This window comes from Crocodylus porosus, unplaced genomic scaffold, assembly GCF_001723895.1.
Source record: "Crocodylus porosus isolate Cpor-Errol unplaced genomic scaffold, CroPor_comp1, whole genome shotgun sequence".
NCBI lineage: Eukaryota > Metazoa > Chordata > Crocodylia > Crocodylidae > Crocodylus > Crocodylus porosus.
In genome coordinates this window covers 57,371,534-57,399,170 of record NW_017728907.1, presented here as the reverse complement: position 1 = coordinate 57,399,170, position 27,637 = coordinate 57,371,534, and the positions used below count along the sequence as shown (strand labels likewise).

General features: G+C 46.6%; 1 long non-coding RNA gene across 1 annotated transcript in view; it reads right to left on the bottom strand.

Annotated features, from left to right (window-relative positions):
* LOC109307530 overlaps window positions 1–25,777 on the bottom strand; it is a 107,611-nt gene extending 81,834 nt beyond the window's left edge. Inside the window, exon 1 of the long non-coding RNA XR_002100289.1 lies at window positions 25,760–25,777. This is a non-coding gene — a long non-coding RNA (uncharacterized LOC109307530). The remainder of the gene's footprint in view (window positions 1–25,759) is intronic.
* Between the last annotated feature and the right edge of the window lie 1,860 nt (window positions 25,778–27,637).

Here is a 27,637-nt window from a genome sequence, read left to right as displayed (position 1 = left end):
GCTCTTTCCTGCCAAGGCAGGGGGTCGGACTAGATGATCTTCCTAGGTCCCTTCCGACTCTAGCTACTATGAAACTATGAAACTATGAATTTCGAAAAGATTTGGCGCTACTTCAGAGATTTGGCCATATACTAAAGAGGCAGCAGTCCTCCAGCTGGTAAGTCTGTTGTCATGGGGGGAAGGAAGGGGTTTTGGGGGGCAGATCAATGCCCCCACAGCGAGGGAGGGATTGGGGCTGGGGCTGAGGCCGGGAGAAGCTGCCTGGCCGGGGTGGAGGGGGTGTGGGACTCGGTGGAAAGGACGGGGCGGGGAGGCATGGGCAAGTGGCAGCAGAGCATAGTCCCCGCTTCCGCGGCCCACATCCTGGGCCCCCCATCCCTGGCTGGGGCTTGAGGTGCAGCTGCACTGGGAGAGGGGCGCTATTCCCTGCTGCCACTTGCCCCCTTCCTCCTAGAGTGAGCTGCACTGCGCCCTCCCCTGCCCTGACTGGGCAAGCGACAGCAGGGCATAGCCCCCCTCCCAGCTCTGCCCCCCCACCCCTTCCCTGCCCCCTCCACCCAGCAAAACAGACTTACCAGCTGGAGGCATCTGTGTCCAGCGTGGTGAGGACTGCTGCCTGTTTAGTCTATGGCTGAATCTCCAAAGCAACGCCAAATCTTTGGATCCAATTTGGCTGAATCAAATCAAGACAGTGATTCAAATCTCCAAATCAAATCACTGTCCTTCCAAATCAGCCGAATCCGAATCCAGATCTGAAGTGAATACTTGCCGCTTCACACATGCCTACACACTCCTTTCTGCCATTGCATTTTTATGTAATGAGGCCTGCATGATGCTAATGATAAAAGAGACCTTATGAAAGTTAGGATAATGTGGATAATGAATTGGTTTATATGGAGATGATGAAAAGGGTCAGCCTAAGGCTCAGGAATGACTCAACAGAGTGAGTCAATAAGGTCTGTTCTCCAAGGGTTTGTGATATAGCAGTAGTGAGAACGAAACAGAAAAACTTCCTGGCTTGGGGCCCAGATTAGTCTGACGACCCTCTGGAGCCTCGCCTCCCTACATGATCTCTCCCTTCCACTCTCCCCTTCATGTTTGCTATTCAGCTACACTTAATCCTTCTACAGAGTACGTTGTTGCAAGACAAGGGGAAGCTGAGTTAGGGTTATTCATTATTCCCTGGAGGTCTGGTAGCTCCAAGCTAGGGACAGATGTTACACATAAACTGGTTTAAGTGTTCAGAAACTGGTTTAAACCTGTAACAGAACATAATTTCAGTGCACATAAACCAGTTTTGAAGTGGCCAAAACTGGTTTGAGATAAACCTGGTTGAATGTAGTATCAGAATTAACTGATTGAGCTCAGGCTGGTTTATGCAACTTGTGGCCCAGACCCTTTCCTGGCTTAACTTAAACCAAAGTCCCCCAGCATCTTGGCATACTCTCTGGGCTGGGCTCTGTGCTCCAGCCCAGCAGGGCTGGCCCTGTCCCTCTGCTCCCCAGATGGAGCAGGGACAGGCAGAGGCATAGGCAGGGGCAGAGGCCTGGCTAGACGGTGGCACCAGAATGGGGTAGGGAAAAGGTTTATTTCTCCCCTCTCTCCCCTGTCCCACTGATGGGTACCTGCATTTCTCCTCTGGTTACTCCAGTGGCAGGCGTGTGGGCAGCCCCAGCACAAGCTTGGAGTGAACTGGCCAGGGAAAGTAGTTAATTCCCCCCCTCCTTGTCCCACTGGCATGGACCTGAGCCGGGAAGTTTCATGCTCCCCTTTGCTGCTGCAGCAGTGGCCAAATGCTAGCTGGCATGGCCCCTAAGGCAGAGGGGGCAGGGAGGTGGGTTATTTCCCACTCTATCCCTGCTGCCACCAAGAGACCATAGCTGTGGATTGCCCGCCTTGACTGCTGCTGCCGCTGGCTGCCTGTGCAGGGCCAGCAGCGAGGTAAGCCTCCTCCTGCCCCTCCACCAGATGCCGGAAGGAGGGGGAATAACTCCTCTCCCTGCCCCCCATGTAAGGAGCCCTGCTAGCCGGCATTGTACAGCCTCTGTCCTGCTGCTGGAGTGGCGAGGGGCAGGGCCCTGTCCGGGCAGCAGCAGTGTTCAGGGAGTTCAAGGCTCATCCCAGCAGGGGGGACCATGAGTGGGGGTCAGAGCTGCCATGGACTGTGGTTAGTGGCATATCACCAGGGATCAGAGGGAGCCATAGCCCCCCCAGTCCTCTCTAGCACCACTGCTACCACTCATCTGTGGCAGCTTTCTCAACCCCACCCCATCCCCTCCCTTGCCCACAGCACGCCCCCACCCCCCCGTACCGGGAAGATGCTTGCACTCTGGGACACCACGACAGGGTCTGCAGTCCCCATCACGGGCACTGCCCCCCTTACTACTCCAGGGGTGGGGTGGGGCCAGAGGATGGCCAGCAGGGCACCTTAGCTGGGGTGGGGAGCAGGAAAGGGGCTGATCCCTAGAGAGGGGCTTATTTCCCCCTCCCTCTGGCATCTGGCAGAGAGGGCAGGAGGGGCTGATCCCACCACTTGCTCCATGCAGGGAGTGAGCAGCAGTGGCTGTTGGGATGAGCAGACTCTGGCTGCAGTCCCCTGGGAGCAGTGGGGGTAGAGGGGAGAATAACTCCCCTCCCTGCCCCCTCTGCCTCCTGCCATGCCACTTGGCATTTGGCCATGTGGCCCTGCTTCTGCAGCAGTGGTGGGGGAGAGCCCAGCGGACCCTGGCCTGGGTCCAGGCTGGTGGGACGGGGGGGCAGGGTGGGTTAATCCCCTTCCCTGGCCAGTTCACTCCAAGCTACTAAGGGAGCTGGCAACACCTCCCCCCCCCTGCTGTCCCCCCTTCCCCCCGCACAGCTTCCCTGCAGCGGAGGGCTGCTCTGGAGTCCCCTGGCACCCGACCTGAGCCATTGCAGGCATGTGCCTGCATTTCCCAAATGTCTGTTCCCTTGCAAATTGGTTCAATCTAGGCAGGTTAGACTATTCTGCCAAGTCTGAATCAATTCAAGGCTTTGGCTTTTTGAATGTCTGTCCCTAGCTTACGTGTCCTGAAACAAGCAAGACCTTCCTTCTGGGTTAAATGCAAAAGTGAAATACAAAATTATAGGAGATATGCTTTAGAGTAGTGGTGTCACAGCCCAGGTAGAGCTGTTTTTTCCTGGACATTTGCCTGGCTGCTATGTTGGGTCCCAGCCAACATAGGGAGCAATACCTGAGCCAAGGGGTGCTGCAACATGACTTCTTCTCTTATCTTCTCTGGCACATTTCCTGGGCCCAGGCTCTGTGTCTGTCAGATATTTGTATTCATGTAGCCCAAGTCCTAGCTGCCCTTTGTTCTTGAGACATGTGCTGATTCCACAGACTCCTAAAGGGCTTTAAAATGCCCCTTTCCAGAGTTCAAGGGTTGCCAGCTCTTGTGATCTAAGGATTTATGGAGCCAATCTCATGATCCTTGACATTTTGAAAGGAATCCGAATAGTGGTTTTTGATTGAAGTACTGGTACAAGAATTCACAATTTCGCTCTTCAGGGACATATCGGGCATGGCATATATCTCTTCCAGCCTCTCAGAGGATTCTAAAACAAGTTACATTTTTCTGCCGGCACAGGAAACATGCTGATCCAGGCAAAAATTATAAAACCTGCACCCATCTCTCTGCCTCAGTTTTCTTTACAACTCTGCAGCATTGGAATCTGTCTTTCTGGTATAGATCAGTTGCTTTGACCTTAGCTGGTCCATGGTGAAGTAGTCCCTGCTCATGTGAAAACACAGTTTTCTCTTTCTGCTCCAAAAACTTTCTGTAAAGTTTTTTTCTGTGCTCGGGAGTTTTCCTAGTCTCCTGCCCCCAGCAAAAACTTTCCTTATTTTAGCCAACTCGTCATCCCAAGATGTGTTTCATTGAACACACAGTCACTGAGTTTTAATAACCCCACTGTTGTACCTTGTCTGAGGAGAGATGCGTAACAGCCCTTGCCAGCAAACAGCAGACTCCACCTACCCTGGGACCTTCCAACAGATTCCTAATAACTTTGCCCAGAATTTGTAAGTTGTCAGTGGACAGATTTCCAAAATCGCCGAAGTAAATAGAACACGTGGCTGACAGTTATGTCATGTAGGTCTTCTTTGTGCTGAGAGCGGATCATTTTCCTTAATCAAATCTTCCATTTCCCCTTTCTCTTATTTCTTTTCATGAAGGATCCCTTACAATGGGATCTACATCTCAGCTGGGGATTCATAGGTTCATAGATGTTAGGGTCAGAAGTGACTTCAATAGGTCACCGAGTTTGACCCCCTGCCCTGGGCAGGAAAGAGATACTACCATTATTTCCCCCCTCTCTCCCCTGTCCCACTGATGGGTACCTGCATTTCTCCTCTGGTTATTCCAGTGGCAGAAATTTGGCAATTTCAAGTAGCAATTTCAGCGTCTTCTGGAGAAATGTTAAAGGGTATGTTTCTAAGGAGAGAGAGAAGTTTTTTCTTGTGTTTTGACTTGTTGACCAGTTCAGTTACTTTGTTCTGCTGTATGAATACTTTTAAGGTGTGGGTCATGATAAGGCATGGGCAGATCTAGAATTTTGAAAATGGGGGCACACGTGGTGATGTGCATCATCACATATAAAACAACACACATTTTTCTCCAGTTAAAAATAAATTAGAAACATTACTAATATAGTAGGGGCCTAGGGCTGTATTACTCAGTTTAAGATTGAAGCAAAAACAAATATAACTTCATTGGAATGAGTTTAAGACAATCAGCTGGACTGTGAAATATGAGCTTCATTACCAGGAACAGCTAATAGACTGCAGGATTGCAGAACAGAGGATAGCTTGATTGGTGGATCATCAAGGTCGTTAAAAAGGCCTTGATGGCCTTCATCTGGCTCTTCATTCCATAGATGAAACTCTTCATCTATGGAATGAAGAGTTTCGAAGGGATCGTGTAGATTATAATGAGCCATGAAGTCCACTGACTCCCTCAGCACAGCTTGACTAGCAATGCTGCTGCCCCTGCCAAGCAGTTGGTTTTAAACTTTGGGCGGAGCAGGAATCGAAGGGAAGTGCAGCACCTCCCTCCTGTTTCCTTCCCTTCCCTCACCCCCACTCCCAGATCTGTCCTGGTGATCAGATGATTACACATTTAAGTAACTGGGCCATATCTTCTAGTATTGAAGCCATAGCTTCATTTAGATGCAAAATGGGTGACTGAAAAGGAGCACAACGTGTGAAAAACTACACATGGATAATTGACACATCACAGCTGAATCTGAAAAAAACTACGATGTGGGGCAGTCCATGGTAGAAAAATTCCTAGAGCTACTTGAAACATCTACTGGTGGTTTGGTGTTTAATTCAACACTTAAGATCAAGTGTGTGTACGTGAGAGTAATTTTGCACTAGAATGCAATGTGTAGCCAAACATTAAAATTTCGAGTGTGGTAGAAAAATTAGTATTAATGTCTTAAAACCTTGAAAATAATACAGTTTACACATGTTGAGCAGGTTTTCTGTTCTTGCCTTTGTATTTTTCCGCTTCCTTTGTTGCTGTTTTATTAGGTAAGGAGGCAGATGGCTGGAAAAGAGTGGTAGTTCTGTTATCCATTTCCCAAAATCTGCTTATTAGTTTTAAGTCAAACTCTACCGCTTTCTGCTACACATATTTACAAAAGCAAAAGTAATAAATGTTGACAACACTAAACAGTCTCTGGGAAGGAATAGTTCAGGATTTGCTATGCAAACATTCTGCTTTAAAAATCACCTACAGATAATACTGCATATTAAAATAATAATCCAAATGAGAGCACTTGTTTCAATCCTAGTTGTGTTTCCTCTCTATACATAGAGGTATAATGATGGATCTCTTGCTAGTTCTGAATAAAACTATCATTTGGGGAGTAGATTTGCATAACAAAATTAATAGTGCATGGAATGCTTTTGACATTACCTCCTGCTTTCTCTTTGCATATCACAAAAGTTGTATTTAAAAAGACAGATGATTTAGGAAAACAAATCCTCTAGGCTGGCTTGTAAAAGATCTTTCCATACCACAGCTGGTCTACCTAATAAAACGCTTAGGTTCCTCCTTTTGCCTTGGATAAATGAAAACCATAAGCACTGGGAGTGACTTACGTGCCAAAATTTCCTAGTTTGCCCATTTTTCATTTTTGCTAACCAGCTCTCACTTGCTGCTCCTGGCTATGTAAAGATGCCCTCTTCAGTTATGCTCCCTGGGATGCACAGATCAAACAAAGGAGATGGAATAAGCCATCTGTTACCAGGTCCAATGAGCAATTTAATTTACTTGCGCTCACAAAGGGCAGATTGCATAGGTACATAAATTGTAGTCAGACCTGGTTAATCAGTGCTTGATTATTCAAGGCTGGCCCTCCAGCTCTTTGGAGATGGAGTAAGAGAGTACCGATTACCAATGTTTAACAAGTGGTCTAGCAAGTGGTGCTTCTTTTTCTCTCATCCATGTGAAGATGTCACTCCTTCCCAGAGTGAAGCTATTCTGGGAAGGATGGTCCAGTGGTTAGGACATTATTGCAGGACTTGAGACCAAGTTTAAATCTCTGCTCTGTCACAGCCTTCCTGTGTCACCTTGGGCAGATTACTTAGGGCTACCTCCTGAAAGGTACTTTACCTGCTTCTTTCAGTGTTACAAGGCCTGTTGTCCTGTTTCCTCCCTGAGCTTCATGCCTAGGCTCCCCATGCAATGGACTGGGAGACTTTGGGCAGCTAAGAAAGGGTTTTTTTTTTTCCAGAAGCCATGCTGCTGAGTAGGGCTGTGCGAAATTTCACCGGCTGTTTCGTTTCAGTGCTGTTTTGACTCATTTCAAGCTTGAAACAGTGAAATCGAAATGAAACCAAGGGCTTCAAAACAGCCTCAAAATGAAACAAGGACAGTCGAAATGTTTTGAAAGTTTCAAAATGTTTCGAGTTTTGAAACTGTCATGGGCAGGAACAGAGGGGAAGACCCCAAAGAGCCAGGGGAACCCCCGGGGTCAGGAATTCTCAGAAATAAACAAAAGCAAAAGAAAATAAAAACTTCTTACCAGCAGCAGGATCCGCGGCAAAGCCAGAGATGGAGGTGGGACCCGCGCAGCTCGTTAGATGTGTCTTTATACAGCTGTGGCCGGCTGATAATGCCAGCTACAGGAGCCGGCCGGCGGGGATAAAAGGAGCCGCTGGCAAGGAAGCGGGGGAGAGACCCACAGGAGTGCCAGCAGGGAAGCTTTTCCCGGAGCCCCTACAGGGGGAAAAAGTGTGGGAAGCTGCCTCTCCCAGCACGGGAGGACGCAGCAAAGCCCACCATGGAGAAGATGCTGCCAGCAGCAGCGCAGAGAGCGAGGGATCAGAGGCTCCTCATCCAGGCTGGGGACCCAGATTAAAAGACCAAGAAGAGCAGGAGGAGCTGGAGGCCAGGGGCTACTGCTGAGGAGCCGGTGGGGCCAGCAGATACCCAGACGCCAGACCAGGTGGAACCGTTGTGGGCTCCGGAGGGCTCAAGGAGGTGCCCCAGGTGGGGGACAAAGGGCATACGCAGTGTGAGGGGCTGTGGAAGACGGGCCCCAGTGGCATAGACCCACCCCAACAGGGGATGTGGGATGTGGGACGTGGGGGAAGCATATGGATAAGACCCACTGTGCGTCCAGTGAGCCCACAGGCTGGGAGAAGAGTGAAGAGGAGGACGCGGTAGCCAGCAGTCTAGCTCAGACCCAGTTTAGGGTCAAATAGGGACCTTGGGTACCTGAGGCCTGGCGGTGGTGGGTTGGCCAAAGAAGCAGGTTATAAGGGGGGCAGAGGGCCTCTCTTAGTATCTTTGTATTTCTTTATTGTTTGTATTTTATGTTTCCCACTTCTGGAGGGGTTGCTGTGCAAGGCATATGGAGCCCAAGTGTGGTTTAAACCTGTCAGGAGTTTACAGCCTCAGGGGAGGCTAGGAAGCTGTGAGGCGTGGTGGGTAGATTTAGGATTAGGTCGGTCAGGCCGATGTGACGGTCTCTGCAAGCGTACGTGGAGCCCCAACTATTGGGGAACTCGCCGAAGCACAGCCGGAACCTGTCAAGGCAGGGTGTAAGGGCAAGTTGGAGGGGAGGTGGAGCCTTGCAGAAGATCACCAGACAGACGTCCTGTAGCTGAGAGACCCCGGTAGTTGGACATCTGCCACCGGAACAAGAGCTGAAGTAGTGGCAGGCAAGCTTGGGGGAAAGGCTACACTGGAGGGAGACACCCGCTCGGCGGAACATCAGGGACGGACAGATGAAAACCACATCTGGGCTCGAGCAGCATGCGACTGGATGTTTGAGCCCAGATGGGCACAGAAATTCAAGATGAGCTTGCCTGCAGGGAAACAGAAAGTTAGGAGAGGGAGGGGGAAGAGGGGGGAAGGAGTGCTCTCATTATGCACTGTGTAGCTAGCCAGCGACTGTGATCCTTCCCCGAAGCCCCTTCCAATCCCAGTGCTCTGGGGAAGGATTGGAAAAACAGCATAAAAGGCAGCATTGTTTGAACTGCCCTGCTTTTTGTCACCCTTGTCATGAGTTTTGCTTTTCAGCAGCCTGAAGTGCAGTTTCCCAGAACCCCCTACACCTATCTCCTTGAAATGTGGCAGGCTTTGTGGCCTCAGCAGGGGCTACCACCCCTGCAGTTTTCACCCTGTGCTGTGCCTTCACACACACATGTGACACAAGTTTTGCTTTCAAGATCTTAAGGTACAGTTTCCCAGAAACTCCTGCACCTCTCTCCTTAAAACTTGGAAGGCTCAGAAGGGGCTACCATCCCTGTAAGGTTCATCCAAATCAGGCAAACACTGACAAAGTTATAGGCGGTTTCATGGTTCCCCATTATAGCCTATGGGCAAAATGTCAAAACAGCATTGAAACAGTGAAGCTGTTTTGACAAAACGGAGTGGAACAGCAGTTTAGAAACCAAAAGAAACTTGAAACGAAACACTGTCCTGTCAAAATGAAATGGTGCTGTTTCGCACAGCCCTACTGCCGAGCACTAAACCACTTAAGCCAGGCAGGACTAAAATGCTAAGGAGAGGGTCAGGGACCCTAAACAGCTGACCTGGCATATTTGTCTGGTAGGCTAGAAGTAGGCATATCTCCTTAACTGAGGACCCTTAGCCACAAATCCTCCACTGAAGCCAGCCTTATAGGCGGTCCAATGCCCTAGCAGCCAAAACCATCTCTTCATGTCTCCTGCTCAAGCTTTATTCTGGCAATATCGTAGCTAATTGCAAACTTTTCCCAATACCTTTCCACACACCCTCCAGGACTGTGCCCTGGCTGTTTCCGTGCATGCACTCTGTTGACTTTGTTGGTTAATCTCCAGATGTGGTGTCTAGTCTGAGCACGCTGAAAACCTTCTCTTGTCTAGTTTACGAATCCTGATCTGTGGCATCTGGGGCTGGAGTATGAAGTGAGGCTTTGAACAACTTGTTGGCTTTGGGGCAGTGTCAGGGCTTGGGCAGCTTTGGAGATGCACACTGGTGGAAGCGTAGGTGTTTGGGAGACTTCTATTCAGAATTTCAGCTTTGCAGATGGAAAAACTGAAATCCACGGCATTTCTGTCAAAGAAAGTCCATTCCTGGAAAGCAGAACACATAGATCACAGGCTCTCCTTTCACCATAGGCCATAGGGGAGCTTTCTGGTTGGCTTGCGTTGTTCACATGCACGTTGATAATAAGCACCTAGTTAGTGCTCAATTCTGACTGTTTTATGATTTTTATGTATAAATTCCATTTCATAACAACAATAATACTCTCCAGGCAGCTCATTTCAGGGTGATTACTGTACTTCATAGGTAGTAAAACCCACTTGGCCTTATTACACAACTCCAAGGCATGCAATGCTGACAATTGCCTATAAACATACTGCCTGGTGAGTGTTAATGCTTAATTATATTTCCTGTTTTATTTTCATGGCTTCAGGTAGCCTGGCAAATCTTTTCCTTGGGAATGTGGTTTGGAAAAACTTTCCCTTTTTCTTGGCAAGTCCTTTCTAGATTGATAGTTAACATGGCTTAGACCTTTTATAAACAGATCTATGGGAATATTTCTGTCTTCACATATTGGCTAAAGGGTTTTTATTCCACAAAAAATAACAGATTCATTGTCTGGCGGAGTGTGGGTTTCTCAGGAGGACCCTCGGTCTTACTGAAATACAGCTGTATGTGCCAGTAAGGCAAACTATTTTAATGGAGGTGTTTATATGAAGGTACTTAAATCTGCATTTAGTTTCCCAAGGTCCACATTCAGACTAGCACCTACACACAGGTTTACATACTTTCCTGAAAAGAGATGCTTTCCTGAATCAGAGCCTAAGAGAACTGAATTTCAAAGTCATTTAGCAAGACTTTTACAAGAGCTACAGCTACTTATCACTTAGAAAAACAGACCATTCCTTCAGCTCCCTAGATGTTATTGTAGGGTCCCACTTTTAGCCATAGAGAATATTGTGACCATAGCGTTTTCAGTGCTCTCTAGTGACAGCTGTAGTTACAGAAATCATTAATACAGGGAATACAGTTAGGCCTCTTCCCCGGCGACCCCAAATCCTTATCCACACTCTGGGCATGTCTATATTTGAGCTGTGTTTCCTGCAGCCGGGTAGCCATTCTGAGCTACACAACAAATTGATGTGCTGTCAGTATGTGTGTCTGTGGTGGGGAGTCATTTATTGCCCCATAAATTGGATTTTACAACCTTGCCCCTTTGCTGCCCTAATGACATCTCTAAGAGGAGGTGGACCCACTCAGCTGGATGGTGGCATGCATGTTTTGGGGTTAAATCCCAGTGGCGACTGAAGGACATCTATACGTGTATGTTAAGGCTACTCCGACATGCTGTAATTACAATGTGTCGGAGCAGACTCAATTAATTGAATCTGCTGGAGCATAGTAATTACTGCATTGCAGCAAATGGCAGTGTCATGTGTATCAGCATCCCCATGCTGAAAAATGGTGGCAGGTGTGCTTTTAACTAAAACTCATTCAATGAGCTTTAGTTAAAGCATCCCCGTTGCCATTTTTCAGCACAGGGGTCACTGATGCACCTGCCAGCCCGGGCACTTTAATTAGAGAGGCTCTCAATTAAAGCGGCTTTAATTAGAGCGGCACTTTAATTACAGCAGCCCGCCTAAGTCCTAAACAGGTCTAAACGGAAGAGTCCTAAACAGAAGAGTTTGAGCTGAGGTCATTGGGCATAGCTGAGCTGTGTTAGGATGATGGAGGACTAGATTGCTCACCAGCCAAGGTAACTCTGTAGATATAACAGCTGCCTTGATTAGGAGCTTATACAGAGCTGTACATAAAGAAGATGAACAAGGTAAATAAACTGGAAGCCGCTGGGAGTATAATGCCTAATAGGCTTTAATTCAGGGTCAATACAGTTTCACTGCTGGTCAAAGCTTGAAATAACCTTCAGATGCTGTTCTGTGATCTTGGAGGAAAAAATTCCTTCCAGATCTCTTATTCTGAAGGTGGGGAGACTACACATTCCTCCTCTGCCGCCCATTCCTACTATACCCCCACAGTGGGTACGGTATTTTTTTCACTGGAAAAATCCACTTGCTGGGCCTGTTGAAACAGATGGATTTTATACAGAAAGATTTGCTGGAAAAAACTGAGAAAAAGACAGGCAGATGTGTACAGCTCAGAACCTCAGGTAGACTATTTTATTCCTTTTAGTATCCATAGCTCAGTATGTCTCCACCAGCCGTGGATGGGGAGTCCTTCTTAATGCTTGCTCTTAGTGCCTGTTAAGCTTAATGGTGAAAAGGATGCCATTCAGTAAGGAGGTATAGACCTCAAAGTTTAAAGCCTTCTGCAAAGGAGACGATTAACTTGATTTTAAAAGGCAACCTGACCCGCTTATGTTAAAGGTTGCCAGAGGGTTTGTACAATCATAATGCACAGGGGTTTTCATTTTGTATATTCATTGATTAGCTGTGAAATATGGAAATATTCCTCCTCTCTCGCAAAGCCTGGTCAGGATGATTTCTTCTATCCAGGGTACATATACTGTCACCCAGGGTATTGTGTTTCATTTGTGTGACGCCTGGAGTATAAATTTCCTGGGCCAGGAAATTGATAGCTCACCAAACATTGTGTCAGCACTCAACAAAAATCAGTAATAATATTCCTAATAATGCTAGTTTTAAGACGGAGCTTGATAAAATTAGGAACAGGATTATGTCATGGTTGCCCGAGGGAGCAGAGGAGTGGGCTTAGTGACCCCAGAGGCCCTTTCCAGTCATACATCCCAAAGGAACACAGGAGTCAGAAAAACAGTCAGACAGATCAGCTGTTTTATGACTCCTCTTCCTTTGAAACGTAGACCTGGAAAGGGTCACGTGGGTCACTGAAGCTACTCCCCAGCTATGCTAAGGTTTGCCCTGCTTCCTACAGGACATCTGTTCCTCCGTGGGTTAGAAACTTTCTTCTGATTTCCAGCCTAAGTATATTTGTACCATTGATTCTTGTAGAGACATTGTCCTTTAGCTTAAATTTCCCCTTTCCTTGATACAGCAACTCTATTCCCTCCTGCCCTTGGCTTTGTTGGGCTAAAGAAGTCATGCTGTCTTGTCTCTTCTGCTAAGACATACTCACCATCTACTTAATAGCCCTTCTCTGCACCTGCTCCCCCCAAGAAGGTAGATCCTTCTTGGGAGGAAGATCATATAAGCTTAACCTCCTATGGCCACTTTCTACTGTTGCCTTTTAATTGAAAAGTCAATACCTTACCATTTAAAACCCATTCTGCTTAATATACTGAAGTGGCATGCTGGCAGATTGCGAATGTCACACTAATAATGAGCAAAAGATTTAGATAATTGTTAGCTTCTAATTAAGAAATTCATCTAAAATTATACATCTAGGTAAGGAACACTGGTGCAGTGGGATGACATATTCCAGGGCTTACTAAGAGCAGTGCTGGATTGAACTAGGTACTCTACAAACATGAACATGGCTCCCCCTGCACACTGGACTCTGGCTTCCTTCCATGACCCAATGCCACCTTAGGAATAGGAGTGGTAGCAGCATGAGCCCTCCTTTCCCCTGGGGAGCAGTGCTTAATCCAGCAGTTGGGATGTATCTGCTTGGGGTAGACTCGCTCCATTTATTCTTCTCATGTTACACACCCAGCTCTCTGCTCAGGTAGCGCTGGTGGAGTTCAAAGAGCAATGGGTTGATGCGGCAGATGCATCAAGCAATTTACACTCCAAAATATTGTAGTGGGCTGTCTGCAGTTTCTGACAGGCACCACTATTTCAGTTTCGCTCACTGTTCTCCTTTTCAAGTTTTTCTTCAGGATCATAATAGGTTTTTGGGTGTCTTTGGGGTTTCTTTTCTTTGAAAACTCAGATACTTAGGTAATCCCCTGACTTTCTCACCCTAGGCACAGAGCCGGCCCAGTTTTGGGGGGGCTCCATGCAACAAATAGTTTTGGAGCCCCTACCCCAGAGAAGATGGCAGCAGTGGTGTTGGCAGCCAGACATGAAGCTGGTGGTGGTGGTGGCAAGGACAGGGGGGTGGGAGCGGCTGGACGCAGGGGGCCGCTTAGCTGTGGGGCTCTCTCTGGCTGCGGGTTTCGCAGTATAGGACAGGCTGGCCCTGCTTGTAGCTCTGTAGGGCCCTGTGCCCTAACCTGGCCTGGCCTGTGAGATGATAATATATTCAGTGCACTACAGTTACAACTCATCACCATTTCAAGTGCATTGCATCTTCAAAGAGCTCTGCTAACATTGGTTAATTAATAATCTAATGCTCTTGATGTCTCTAAGCATAAATTCTTGCCACAGGACTTATTTTGCACAAAGTACACTTTATGATGAATAAGATCTTCTGTGAGACTGAGTTTTAGGTCTTAAATGTTCCCCAGCTGATGGGGAAGCTGACGTTATGGTTTCCTGCTATGCAGGAGATCCTTAGCTCTGAATCTTCTCAGTGTCTCTCTCATCCAAAAGACTTTGCGAATGTTTTTTCCTTGTGATGCTTTTTGCTGCCAGAAAGGATTTTTTTCCCCTAGGAAACACTTTTTCTACTAGAAGATACCCATCTGTGACCAATACTCAGAAAGGTATGATCCGCCAGAGGACTTGGGGGCTTTGCTTCTTGATAGAATCCCAACCTTGAGCTAGGCATCTAGGCTAACTCCCCAGTACAAACATAGTGTTAGACACTTAAAATTGCCTATGCTCACCGGGGAGAAACGATGACAAGAGGGATCTATACTCTACTGTCATCAGGGAACAAGTGCCTAACTTCAGATTCTGGTTAGCTGCCTTCCTCTGCACTGGTCTGGGACAGGACACCCAGGTTCAAATCCCTGCCTTGCCAGGCCATGGGCACCCAGGTCTGGGGGTCACCCATGATCAGAAGAAGCAACCTAGATCTGAGGGGAGTGTGCAACTGTTGTATTTAAAGACTAATTGGACTGGAACAGGGCCCCATGTCTTCTGTGTGCACTACTTGGGCAGGAGTGGCTCAAGAGGGGATGCAGTGGCATGAGTGCACCCTGCTTCTGGATCATGGTGATTATTTTTAGGTTGCATGAGTAGCAGCCGGGGACTTGAAGTCCCAGAAGCAAGTAAAAACTCCTCCCCTGCTCTCGGCCCCCCTTCTTTTGCTCTCCATGTGCAGAGGCCCCTCTTTCTGTCCCTTCCTCCACCACTTCCACCTGCTGCTGTTGCTTTCTCTGGCCGACTGGTGGGCAGGTAGGAGCTCCAGAACTTCTGTTGCTCCGCTCCAGCCGAGCTGCATGAAGTGGGTCTTAGCAGGGACAGTGGCGGTGGCAACAGCAGGTGGATCCCTCCTCCCTGCCCATTCCCCACTTTTGGTGCTCCCTGGCAACCCAGGGGCAAGGGCAGGGAGAGGGAATAACTTCCTGCATGGCCCCTACCAGCAGCCTCAGCTAGAGCTGGACTGGAGTGGCTGGGACAGGGGTGGCAGCAGCTGGCAGATCTCCCCAACCCAGCCCTGAGTTCAGAGGAGTAAGTGGAGAGAGTGGGGGGCAGGGGGGCAATGGCAGAGGATAAGACATGCTGTGAGCAGAGAGGGGAAGAAAGGGGTGCTAAGAGGGTGGGGATTGGAGGTGATTCTTACTTTACTGAGGACTTAAAGTCCCTACCTGCAGCTCCTGCTGCATGATCTCAGTCCTTGTGTAGATCTACCACTAAACTGCAGTACGTGTAATATTCTGCCTTCTACAAGGGCTAAAAAGAGAGGATTTAGGAGCCTCTTTCCAGAGAATGGGGCCTCTTACAGAAATTATCTCTAAGATCAAAACCCTGGGAGATTCAGCTGTTTTTTGGTTTTTGGTTGGGCACTGCTAGATCCATACAGCATAGTGCCCTAGCAATGAAGTTTGGCACCTGGGGCAAAGCCTGCAGTGGCAGCTTGCACTTGCCCTGCACACAGATCTGGGGGGGCACATGCCCCCATGTTTGCCTGGGAGTGCACACAGCAGTGGGACCCACCATTTCCCATCCCTGCACCCCCTAAAATGAGCCACTCATGGCTCTGTCCCCTGCTCCACCTCAGCTGGGAACCACCTGTTGGCGCCCCTTTACTTTGGTGCCGGGGCAGTTGCCCCACTCATCCCTCCCTTGCTAAAGTACTGAGACAGCAGTTGGAGATGACACAGGGTGACAAAAGGATGACTTCAGCTCAAAACCAAAATTGATTAAAATAATTTGTTCAAGTCATACTTTTCCAGTCACAGTCCTGACTTCATCACTCAGCAGGGCTAGTCCTGTGTAGATGAGATCTCTCATGCAATCTTAGACATTGCAGAAATCTGTCCTGCTCATTCAGCATCTCCAATCTTCTCTCCAAGTCAACCTAAAATTATGAAATCTGCCATGTCCCAGCCCAATTCTAATGTGAATTACCTTGTGCTTCCTTAAAACTTGTATTAATTGTACGCTGTGGAGATCAGATGCATCCTTACTCTGATTGTAGGCACCTTTTACATATAGCATTGAGTTAATTCTCACAAAGACCTAACTGTGAGTTAATTTAATATAACTTTGTTTTTCTAAATTTTTGTTTTACAGATGAGAGGAAACTGAGGGTTTCCCAGGCTTACACACGAAGTCTGTGGCAAAGCCAGGGATATAGCACAGATTGGGAGATGCCAGTTCTTTTCTTTAGTAACTTTTCTCATAACAGCAGCATGCATATTGTATATCAGACAGTGGATCCATTTGCTAGATATTTATAAGAAAAACCTCGAAGTAGCAGGTAAATCTTCCTAATTTCACAGTGTTTGCAAACACTTAGGATTATCAGGAACTAAACAGAAAATCTCTAGAAAACTGGTAGGAAATAGCTTGTGTACTTGGCTTTGTAAGTGCAGAGGAAATGTCATTCTTGCAGGCGCATCCTTTTTCATCTGATTATCGCTAACACAAATTGCTGGAGGGGCATGCATAAATCTGTGCTGCATCTTTTTGAAATTGGTGCAAACAGTACTTTTTTTTACAAATGCATCTTTCTAAACCAACCCCAAACGTACTGTATTATGTTCTCTCTGACAAGCTTTGCATGCATTGGACTGCCAAATATTAAAAGGCAGATTTCGTTCTTCCTTAAATTTTGTGCAACATCTTTCATTTCACAGGAGTTGTATCAGGTACGAAAGACCAGAATTTAACCCCTTGGAATTCACATTGTTTAGGATGACAAGAGGTTGTTTTTGGGGGGAGAAAAAGTTATGGTTTCTTGAAAATCTTATTTTCATTTGGTGTAGATAAAAACAAAGGACTCTGTACATCAGCAAAGAACATTTAACACTGGATCATTTCGCTCTTCTGTAGCAAGAGACAATTATAAAAGAACATAATACAGGGGAAGGGTGAAAAAATACTATGGAATTATTGAGCCGAACAACAATATCCTCTTCTGCATTTCACAGGAAGGATCGGAGAGAATTTGACATTTTAATATTTTCTAAATTACTCTGCAACATGTTTTTTGATGAATCTAATCTGGCATCTCTTCCAAATTGATATTTCATCCAAGAGTGTTTGGGCAAATATGTTATTAAGCTTGTAATTTAGGCTTAGCACATTATATTTTTCAGTACATTAAAAGAAAAGACAGCCTAATTCCCAGAGTTGAAGGGATAGGGCTCATTATTTTCTATGCATATTATTGTTAGATTGGTTTACTAGCAAAAAACTGTTTCCAGGTTGATTTGCATCTTGAAGTCTCTTTTAAGCATGGGTTCTGCTCAACTTAATGCCACTAATTGATTGGATGGCTTGAATGGATGGGCACTATAGGTACTTTTTGAACTCTTGACAGTGAATTCTTGGCCCCACTGAAATCACTGCCAAGCTTGGCAGGGGCTGAAAACTGTAACTCTCTGGTTGTCATTTGGTTTTCTGGGTGAGGGAGCTTGCGGGTGCTGGCCCACCTCCCAGTAAGGAGCTATGCACTTCACAAGAAAAGAAATGCAGTTGACCCATTTTGGGGCACTCTTAGCAGAGAAGGTAAGGATAGATCGGATCAGTGAGGGGAAGCTACCTTCAGGTCCTACCAGTTCAGGGTGGAAGCATACTGGGGGGAAAGCAGGCAGAGCTGGTGTCACCTACGTGGCCCATGTTGTATGTGTAAATGGAGGACTCTCTGGAGGGGTCTGTTTGGCACCGTTGGTGTGTACTGATGTCAGATGCTGGTGGGCCAGCCTCCAGATGCAGACAAGACTGCTGACCAACATCTCATCTAAACAAGCCACAATGTGCTCTGCATGGCACTCTCACACTGACTTCCCTCTTGCAGGAACCCAGTGAGGGTTTGAAATACAGCAGCTGAAGAGGAGGAGAAGATTAAAACAAAATCTTAAAAGACTAGGTGCTCTAAAACCAGTCTACCCTGCTCCAACTTAGAAAATGTGTCCTTGTGCAATGAACACAGAATACAAGAAAGGGATTAATGTATTCACATGCTGGATGCTGTGGACACCCATTTAATGTGTCCTTGTTGGATGAGTGACCCAGGATTGTACTAAGTGTAGACGGCAAGAGTGTGTCAGGCCCATACGCTGACTGATGTTGGTATTGATCTGAATTGGAAGAGTTAGGTGCTCATTCCCATGCAGCACCTAGTCCTGCATGTGGGCAAGGTCGCCCCAAACCAGGCACACTGGCCAAGCTACGGTAGTTACTTCACTATTGGAAAGAAGGAGCAGAAGCTCTCTACCCATATGCACAGTAAGTTAACCTTTCCTCCGTCTGTTTGCGCTTTTGTCTTTGAGCCAGACACACTGTATGTCTTTTTGTCTAGCTCATATCTTTTATTTATACTGTAGCCTTAACACTGTTAATCTGTTCAATAATTTATAAGACAGCTGACCTTAACATTAGGTGAGCTATTGAACAAACATCAGGGAGTGTTAAATTCAGTTTAGGTACCGTCGTCTCGAAACCCCCTTAGAGTTCACACACTCCACTAAGCGCACAAATGAAATATAGGGGTTGGCACACCTGTGCTGCTGAAAATCCTTGTTTTCTAAGATTATCTGAATGATAAATATTTAAATCACAGACCCACGCAGAGAAGCCACTCTTTTTTTGTCCCACTGTCTCCTCTTTCAGTTCGATGGCTAGAAGGATAATCCTCACACACACAGCCCTGTTTAAGTACTCGGTTACTAAGGAAACACACTTGTCAAGCAAGAACCATGTGGGAATAATGGTGATTTATTTAGAAAAGGAAAGGTTTGTCATTTTAAGCTTACTACTACAAAATTGCTTTTTGATTACCTTCAAGCTTATTGCATTGTCTTGTCACAATAAACTATGGAAACAAGTGGAAAGGTTAATAATTGTGGGTTTTGTTCTTGTCAAGTTCCTTTGCAGAAGTTCACACAGTAGCCTTTGTGCATCTGGCTCAGTCTGGAGAAATTGCGGCCGGGTAGGAAGAGAAAACAGGATTTTTAGGGGATTCATTATTAATTAATTTGCTAGGATGTCTCTGAAGCTGGGAAGGCTCTGACAGGCAGACTTGCTGGCATGCTGCTTGATGGACCTAGTAAGATATTGCCAAAGGGAGCTGAGCTTATTGAGAAAGGTAAAGAGCCTTGGCACTTGGTAAGCTGGAGGACTCTCTTTTTCTCTTCAGACTTGAGGGACAGAGAAGGCCCTGAAGAGCGCAGGAAGTCTGAGAGAGCTTCATGTTCTCAATATTCAAACTACCGGGCTTATCAATGCTGGACCACTTGAGAGCTTCCATTAGTCTTACACAGTAGTTCTGTCCGACAGTATTGTCAATCCACTGGAGTCAGTGGACAAAGTCTGCTGACTTCACTGGGCTTTGGATCACACTGGGGTCATGGGCTTTTTTGTTATTCTTCAGTCACGGGTAGAAAGTGGTCTGTTGTTTGTCCTGGCGTGTAACTCCCCAGAAGTACTTGTACATCCAGAGTCTTGAGTGGTTTAAAATACTTGAAAGCTCTGTTGTAGAGTAAACTTTCTGTCCTTAGGGGCGTAGGTCGTAGCCGTGTTGGTTTAAGGACATTGGCAGACAAGGTTCTTTGGGTGAATCTGATATCTTTTATTGGACCAACTTAAATAGTTGGAAAAAAAAGGAAGTTTCAGCAGTTGGTGTGTGCTCTTCCTGGATGGAATAAAAAGTAAAGAAACCAGAGGCTGGGCTGGTCTGCATACAAGATAGCCACTATTCATCCCCCTTCTTTCCTCACCACCCCCGCCTGTTTCTCATCCACTGACGCAATCTACATTTTCCCTGACTGCCTGTCTTGTATGCCTACCAGCCCAGCCTCTGGCTTCTTTACTTTTCAGTCCATCCGGGAAGAGCACACACCAACTACTGAAACTTCCTGAGCCTGGCGGAGGGTTTTTGAACCCAAAAGCTTGCTTAAATTTTTTTCCCTAATTATTTAAGTTAGTCTAATAAAAGATATCGTATTCACCCAAAGAACCTTGTCTGCTTACTGTTTTTAAGCGCATTATGCTTCTCAAGGCAGGATTCTCCTTAAACCAGCAGCAGTGTCGCTGCTTCTGTGTGCCACTTGAAGAAAGCTAATTAGCCATACCAAGTGCCAGTGTCAGTTAGTTAGGCTATTTACCAGCTAATTAGCTTGGCTCTGTGGCCATTCATGTAGATTCATAGATGCTAGGGTTGGAAGGGACCTCAACAGATCATTGAGTCTGACCTGCTGCCTAGGCAAGAAAGAGTGCTGGGGTCAGATAACCCTGGCCAAATGCCTATGTGTGGCTTTTTTTTTTTTTAATTCCTTTATGCTCAGCAGTGCCTCCCCTCCTACTCCTTGTCAGGCAAACAGTGGCAGCAGACAGGTTTTCCTTCCCTGCCTGGTCCCTGCAGTTGTTCCCCTCCAGCTTGGGAGCAGGCACAGGGAGGGGGAATCTGTCCACTGCCACCGCTGTCCCCAGCTGAGCCCAGCTCCCCATGCAACTTCCTCCTGTAGCTCGAGCAGGGCAGGAGGGGCTGGGAGAGCAGCAGTGGTGGGTGGGTCTCTGCATCCCGAGCCCAGAAACAAAAGTAGGGAGGGGGAAGAGGGAAATGGGAAAGGAAGTGAAATGCTGCTGAGCATGGAGGGGAAGGAAAAGGATGCTGGGGGGAACTCCTACCTGATTCAGGGACATAAAAACTTCCCTAGGTCCTCCTCCTTTGGTGTGGTTTACTGATCCTGGTGCGGGTGGAGGCCAGGAGTAGGGGAGTATGGCCTTACCTGTAGCGCCACGCACAGCTCTTACACTTCTTTTAAAAAACCTGGATCCGCCTATGCATAGAGACATGGAGAAAGAGTATAAAACAAAGAGATTAAAACTGTTACTTAATCTCTGGGGGTAAAGGCTGCTGGGTCTGAGTAGAGTTGGCTCAAGTGTTGTATTTTGTGCCTTTTAAATGCCAGTTTGTTGAAACAGGAACTTTTTACAGGAAAGGGTAGGTTTCAGTGAACTTCCTATTTCAAACATTTTCAATGCTGTCAATATTTCCCACGTTGATTTTTTTTTCTGTCGATGAAAAGTTGTATCATTTGGTTTTGCAATAACTTTTCATCCCAACCTTTTAATTTATAGTAAAATTTAAAGGAAAAAGGTTGAAATTTAGATGCAGCGGTTCAGTTGACTCAGGCTGAGATTATTTTCTCAATTTTTTTTGGTTTGGGAAAATTTGAGATTTTCACTTTTTATCCCAATTTGTGCTGTGGAAGAATGTCAAAGGTTTCCTGGGACAGGAAAATAATTTTCCATCCAGCTCTCACTGAGCACTTCCAACTGGCTGGTGATTAGCAAGAGTTTTCTTTACCGCCTTCCAGAGAGGTCTAGAGGGTGGAAGGGAAAGGAAAACTATTCCTTGCTGTATCTATTCTTAATCTCTTTCCTGAGGGGTTACTTGTTTTATGTTTCCCTGGAAAATGAATAGTTAGGAGTAAAGGACACTGCATAAACTATTCATGACAAATTAAAAACTCATCCATAGGACAATTTAGATTATAGGAACATGGGCTACACCTGCTATGCTTTGCAATGGTGTGGACATCTGAGGAATTATTTATCAGCATAAGTAATTTCCACTAAATATAAATATGTATAGAGAATAAATTAATCACAACACAAGAAGCATTTTGCATTGTAATTATGCCCAATTTAGTACTATTTGATGAATTAAAATCATGTTGGTTAGCACTTATGACTAATGAATGCATTCACCCCATTGTATTGCTGTATGCATATTGGTGCGTTGCTATTAAAGATGTATAATTGGAAGCATTGCTGCATGGCCAGTGGTTTTCGTACTTTAGTTAAATCAGTGCTTAATAGCAGTAATTAAAGCATAGAGAATTATGTAAAGGTGTTCTGGAAAGTTCTATTATCTGGCTTTTTGTGGCACTTCCCTAGCGCTATTATGGGGTTCAATTTAAAAAGGACTGTAAAAGAATAAGAATTTAGGTTAAATCTTCTATACTTGGATGCCTTAAATGCCTTGAATGTCTAGTATAACTGGGCAGTTCTGTGCCTGATGGCAAAGATGCATGGGGCAGCAGCTGCAGCCAGGCCATCAATGGTTGCAGCCCCTACTGCTGCTCTCTCTGCTGCTGCGCTATTTTTGCATCCCCAGTCTCCATCAATTGCTTCCCAGGTCTCGTGGCTTGGTCTCCTGCATCCCTGTTGGTTTTGTCACTGCCTAAAATTAAGCATCTAAACGCAGATTTAAGCGTCTAAATAATGAACATGATGTGAATTCAGTGGGGGCTACAGATCTTCGCCACTGATTCTGTGCAAATAATTGATTTTTCAGTTTCATAACTGAATGGGATGGTGAGGAGGTGGAGGAGGGGGAGAATTGGGTTGATAAAACATTTGATTTGACCCACAATGGCTGTGTCTACACGTGCCCTTTACTGAGTATTAGATTAATCTAATGCTCTGTAAAGTGTGACTGTCTAAAAGTGCTCGGCAATTACTGTGCATTAGATTAATTTTAAGTGCCATTTGCAAGTACTGACAGATACAGGTACTAGCTAATGGTGCTTTTCACTAATGCACCTAAGTGCACATGTAGACATTGATTTCAGGCACAGTTCGCAGCTGGTCAGCTGCACCAACAGGAGGCCAGCCTCCTGGTTGGGGCTGAGCCATGTGGCTGGCTGCTTCTCCAGCTCTTCAACAGCCTGACTGCTAAGGGCATGTGCTAGGTACTGCAGCCACTCAGACCCTGGCTCTGACCCCTGGGACTCTGGCCGGGCAGAGCCTGCCCCTTGGCTACTGTGCCCCATACCAGTGGGCACATGCAACCCAATGCCATCTCACGGAGCTCAGACCTCCCCTCCCCACCCCCCCCCCAAAGCCCCTGGCAGCTGCTGCCATGTTGGGCTCTCCACCAGCAGAGACCCGGGCCTGGGGGCCCAAGTAGACCCAAGAGGATATGGTGGACTTCATCTCCATCTGGGGGGATATTGAGGTCCAGTGCCAGTTCAGCTGGGAGATGATGGCCAAAGTCTATATTTATACAGCCATGGCCAGCAAATGTAGGAGCATAGACATCAGTGCTCTGGCCAGCAGTACTGCATGAAGGTCAAGGCCCTGTGTGCACAGTGTCTATGGGAGGAACCACAATAGGTGGGCCAGGGCTGTGCACTGGACTATGCTGGTTTTGCATGAGCTGGATAGCATCTTGGTCCCCTCCAGACCTTGGTGAGGCCTGCCATGTGTTTAGCAGCACAGGCAGGCTGCTGGAGCCTCGGCCAGGGCCCAGAGAGCAGGAGGACTCAGTGGGGGAGGGCCCCTCGGGGCTCTAGTACCAGGTTCCCATGCTCGGCCTCGCCCAGCGGCTTGGGCAGCCTGGGCCAGCACCTGCCCTGGCAACTCTGGCAGCAGGCCACTGATGAGGAAGAGAAAGTGGGGATGACCCCTGTACACACCAGCTCCAGGTCCTTGCTGGAGGTGGCTGCTGCCCAGGTGGCCAGGCACCACGCCTTGAGATGCCCCACGTCTCCGCAGCTGGGGTCAGACTGCAGAGAGAGAGAGAGCAAGAGACAGAGGGAGAGTGTGCTTGACTAGTGGCAGCAAAAGATCCAGGTCTGTAAGGCTGGAGGCAGCAGCACCATGAGACCAGGAGAGGGAGCTCACGTGAGCGGGGGAACGAGGACTGCACCACGGTGCCGAGAGAACGGCGTGAAGCCGGCAGCACCTTCTCTGGGGAGAGACCGCAGAGCCGTGAGTTGCCCTGTATGGACCGTGTTTATGAGCGTGCTTTGAGGACTGCTTTAAAGGGTGCCTGGGAGTAAACAGATGATGCAAGAAAGGCACCGATCATATGTGGGAGTGAAGAGGAAGTCAAAATATATACAATGTAGTGGCTCCCCATGACTTAAAAAAGGAGCAGGGCCCAGGGGGACTGCGCTCAATGGGCACTACTACGTATCTTATTCAGATGATCTGCACTAAGGTATCCTCGTGATAAGGTCTAGTCGGCATGCTTAGCGTTGACTTAATCTGCTTCATAGTTGGTTTCCATTATTGCGCACATGCTGCTTTTGACAGCAGCTTAACGATAGCCTACGTTGTTAATGAGGTTTCTTTTGTATGTAGCTACGAGGAGGGGCCAGGGTTCCCAGGCTGCTGGGGGGGAGGGGGAACCTCATCTTGTATTTAACTACATATAGTATATACCAACAGCCTTGATTACCCCCATACTTCATTTTTCAGCAGATAAACTATTAATCCAAGACTATTCTCCCAACTTTATTTTTCTTTCATTCCTTTCAAAGAGAACTGATGGAAGCCCTATTTACAGGAGCATTCGACTTAAAGCACAAACAGTGTCGCTATGTCTAAAGGTATCATACAGAGAAACTTCATCAGGCAACATACAAACAAGTAACAAACTCAGCCTCTTCCTTACACAGTCTAGGTCTAGCCTACCAAATCCTGTGTATTCAGGTGATAAAATACCCTGATAACACATCCAACAGTGGAAGAATCCTTGACCCCTCCAAGGTGATAATTTTATGCCCTAACATGACCTGCTTTTATTCTTCTCATTCTTTCAGCTCTCATAGCTACAAATATTAAAAGATTATGAAATCACTTAGCTCCTTTTACAATCCAGCCATGGTTCTCTCCTCCACTCTCCCTTTCAAAAAGCAAGTCAGGTGCAAAAAACTCAGTAATTTGTGCTTAATAATCAGCTGTGGAAGGCAGTCTGCTACTTAGCAGCAGATGGTTGAGGTGAAAACAATGTCAACATAAGGAAAAACAATGTATATTGAATTTAAAATGCTGAAAATCACTCCAGAAAAGTCCATTTTCCGTTCTGGAAGATGCTTAATATGTAGCAGTACTGGCAGGAGCCCTGCTCCTCCTTTCCCGTGTGCAGTTGAAGAGGGGAGCTGAACATCGCTCACACTCTGTGATTATCACTGCTCTGCTTCATAAATGGCTTCTTCAAACATTTCCACCACTAGTCTAGCATTATGAGGAAAGACAGCAGAGCCAACAAGGGGATGAGAAAACAGCTTGGATGCTTTGTAACAGGAGCTCCTGCCATTTTCTGGGGATGCATTTGAAAACTAATGAAGTTCTTATGTCTGGGAATGATGTCTGACCATAGCAACATTGCAGCAATCAAAGCTCTTCCAAGGGCTCCAGCTCTTGCTTCCTTTAAGTCCACTTTCTTTCCCAGCATTGTGTTCTTACTCTGCTGCTACAGCCTTTCTTTTTTTCTTCTCTTTTCTTTTTTTTGCAATGTGCATAGGGGAAAAATTCAATTTCTTCCCCAGGGGGGTGGCTAAAATGATATTGCTGGTGCTGATAAAATGATGCTGTTGCAGCAAGCCTTCCACATGGTGTTTTTCCTTTATTTCTTTTGATAATATCTTTTTAGTTTGGTTTCCTTTCTCTGCGGATTTACATCTGACTCTCGTCTGAGCTGTTGCTAGACAATGAAATCACAGCGCTTACAAGTAAAAGGAGGGATGGGGAGAAAGGCTAGGTTGGGCTCACTCCTATTCTGCAAAACACAAATAGTTTCAGAAACTTTATTGCCACCTGTCTGGAAGAAATGCAAAGGGCCTGAACCAGCTGCTGCTGCAGTCCATAAAAAGACTCCCCTTGGTTTCAAAGAGCACTGAATGACCTGCAGTCAGAAAGCACAGCTTTGGCATGTACCTTCGATGGATAGTCCTTCAACTGCTCCTTCATCCCCCAGCTACAAAGCAAACAGGCCATTCAGTACTTTGCACACTGATCATCCCTAACCAGCTAAGACAAAGTCCACCCCTTCCCTGTTCTGTTTAAGATATTGTTAAAAGTTTTTTGTGTGCATTTTATTGCTATAGGTACACTGCAATGAGCAACACAATGTAAAAAGTGCCCAAGCCTAGGCATTTTCTTCGTGCATGTGGTACTTCCCGTCAGGAAGGAGGTCTAGAAACTTAAACCTTTCCCAAAGTATATATCCGCTTCTCACCCCCGCTTTGTTCTTTCTCCTGGACACTCACCAGCAGCTATCACATCCAGTCCATGGAGTCTCCAACCTGTGTCAGTCCTCTGCCGTTCTGCAGACCCTGCCACTCATCATTGCAACTGTGGTGGACTTGACTGCAAAGTGGATCTCTGCATACATGGGATGACTAGTTCATTGGACACAGACCAGAAAAAAAAAAGTTGGAGTGAAATTTTGTTGCTGATTCTTATCTAGCAGGGACTGGACTGCATTTGTGCCAATTGGATAATATATCTGTAAACGGTGCAAATTTTGTGCCGTTTGAAAGCCACTGACAGAGATGATATGGGTATAACAAGATTTCACTCTTGTGATCACGGGTCACACTTTAAGGGCTTACGGCCTCTCTTTGCTACTGTGGCTGACTACCAGTCCTCCTGCCCTTGACCCTGCTGAATCAATACCACTTCTAAATCGTTCTTCCCAAGAGATGGACACAAGTTGCTGCTTCTGTTCGCTGCTGGGAACGTAAACCACCCCAGGTGAGTCATGGCAGCAGAGGAAGGGTGAAGGTCAGTTGGAATAAAATAAAAAAGGGTCACACAAGTCATTCAGGTAGTGGGTCTCAAACCCTCTGCTAGTGTGGACCACTTTGCTGTCAAAAACAATCTCACAATGCCTGCTAATTTCATACCTTCCTCCATCAGGTATCGTGGCTGCATAAAAAAGCCAGAGCACGATGCATACAAAAGAGAGTAATGTTAGAAAATAAGTTCACTTAAATGTGAGTGCCCCTCTATTTGGAATCGATGCTGTTGATTTCTTCACCCTGTGGTATAGGACTGGTTACTCTTGAATCTCTCTTTATTGCCTGCAGCTCCCACTGCTCTAATCTCTCCAGGTTGCTTTGCAGCTTGATTAAGTCCTGCTGTGTGTGTTATACCTCTTCAACAGAGCTGTCACCTGTGCATTTGATCACAGTTGAATTCCAACCATAAGAGACACCCGACAAAGCCATGCCATGCCGGGAATAGAGATGTTTGGGTTTCTGTTGCTATAGCAACGAGGTCTTTAAAAAAAAAAAAGCCTTTGGAAACCCTGGTCAGGGCTTCACCTAGCAGGATGTGACATTGCTTGACAGATACTTCATTGGTAATGACAAAAGCAGATCTGTGAACCACAAGTGATCCCCGTAGTCCATTAGCCCTGGTTGGAGAGCCATGGCTCTAGGGGACAAGTTCCCACATCTGTATATCTTTTACATTTCCTTTTCATTGAGCATTGGATACGTTACACACTAAACAACACGGCAGCACCCAAGGATTATGATACCATATGCGAACACCCTTTCTGATCCATCTTCAGTGCCTTTTTTTTTTACACGGGCTTGGGGCCAGCCTCGTTTCAGTATTCACTGCTGTTCATTTACCTCTTAAAGATCAACATCATCCATCAGCCATCCCTCCACCATGTGGATCATGGGGCGTGGCCAAAAAGTAAGGTGCTCATTTGGGCAGAAAGGCACCAGGCAGATTACTTTTTGCTCTCTTCTCCGGCAGGACTACAGCTATTCTTCCCTCCTGTCAGGTCGGTGCAGTGACAAGCAATTCAGTTGCCACACAGTTTTTTTCTCCTCCATAATAGCAAATTAAAGGCAATTTGAATTCAGGACCGTTTGCGTAATGCAGCGT